This window comes from Talpa occidentalis, unplaced genomic scaffold (assembly GCF_014898055.3).
Source record: "Talpa occidentalis isolate TD23 unplaced genomic scaffold, MPIMG_talOcc4v2.1, whole genome shotgun sequence".
In the NCBI taxonomy this organism is placed as follows: Eukaryota; Metazoa; Chordata; class Mammalia; order Eulipotyphla; family Talpidae; genus Talpa; species Talpa occidentalis.
The window spans coordinates 142,617,224-142,618,756 of NW_026555331.1; the positions used below are offsets into that span (position 1 = coordinate 142,617,224).

Here is a 1,533-nt window from a genome sequence, read left to right on the forward strand (position 1 = left end):
AATGTGCCCTTAGGGGCACAAGAAAACTCTCAGGAACAAGATATTTTCAAGAATGGGAATTTTGAATTAATTTAATTTTTGAGCTGACTGTGGTGACTACTGTTCTGACTCTGGAACTTTCAGTTCACTGAGACTGGCTTAGCTCATCTGCCACAAAAGAGAAGGAGACTTCATGACCCTGGTGTCCTTGCCAGCCCTGGAATCCTGAAATTCTATGACTTGAGCACAAAGCACAATTTTGTTTCAGGCTTTTTGCATAAAAAACTTAGAATTTCTGGGTTTTATAGTTCTATTGTAGCAAAAAATGTACATTGAATACAACCAGATGGCAGTAGATGAGAGTGTGCGAGAGAGAGAGAGAGAGTGTGTGTGTGTGTGTGTGTGTGTAATGAGGGGTGGGTGGGCTTCAGGGAAAGGCTGAGGGTCTACAGCCAATTCCAGCAACTGGCTGTGTGACCTTGGACAAGTTCAGCAACTTTTCTTGACCATAATGTCTCCATCCCCATCCATGCAGGTAATGCTCCTTCACAGTCTTGCTGGAGGAATAATTGCACGTGGTCAATAAATGGTAACTCTTATGTTTCTATGGATTTGGATCCACCTGAGGAATCTTTTTGGTCATGTAGGTGAGATTTCATACTAGAGGGGCTGCCTGCCCAGTGTGATGTGTGGAAAGCAACTAAATGCTTTGTGATGGAATTTCTAGTGGACAGAAAATGCCTGTGAATCTATCCTTGAAGAGCCACCAGGGAGTTTTTCTTTTGAATCCCACACAGTGGTTTTTCACTCTGTTTGTTTACATTTTTCTCCTAAAAATAGAGCGCAGCGAAAAACATTCTGGTTAATTGAATAATCTGGAATGGTCGGATTATCACAAGTTCAAGTTCTCACTGTGTGAGGAGCACCACACGTCTTGCCATTGACTCACAAATTATGTTCAGGGGAAAAGCCAACCAGGTGCTAACTTACGCAGCACCTACACTAAACCTGGAGCAATCCAGAGAAGACTCTGGATCCAAATCCATAGGCCACTGCACAAGGATGACATGTAACTTTGGGAAATTAAAAAAAATAGTAACAAAGATAAAAGCTAACCAGATGAGCCCAAAGATGACTTTGGAACAAATGTTCTTTCTCGAATCTTCCTTCTAGCTAAGCTTCTCTTCTTTCTCTTTCTCAACTTTTCACCATTTGCTCTCCTCTTTGTTTTCCTTCTCCTGATCTCATTTTCGTGTTCTTTCTTTCCACCTCTGTCCTATTTATCCTGCAGTATTTTGCAGACTCTGTCACTTATTATCCCAACCCTCCCTCCTTTCCTTTTTATTTTATATCCCTTTATTTCCATTGACCCATAGATTCCACTGGGGGACTTTTTCTGTAAGATAAATAATGGAAGGGCTGGCAGGTGGACTATCCTTTGAAGGTAGGAAAACATGACTTGTAGTTAACTTTGGGGCTCCCATTTCCAGAGGATGGTTGATGTCAGAGAATCCAGCTGCTCCAGATTTGGAGCTACCAGGCTGAGAACTAGCC

General features: G+C 42.1%; 1 pseudogene; it reads left to right on the forward strand.

Moving 5' to 3' along the window:
• The first annotated feature begins 957 nt into the window (after positions 1–957).
• LOC119251793 (U6 spliceosomal RNA) lies at positions 958–1,076 on the forward strand (annotated as a pseudogene).
• Positions 1,077–1,533: the final 457 nt, after the last annotated feature.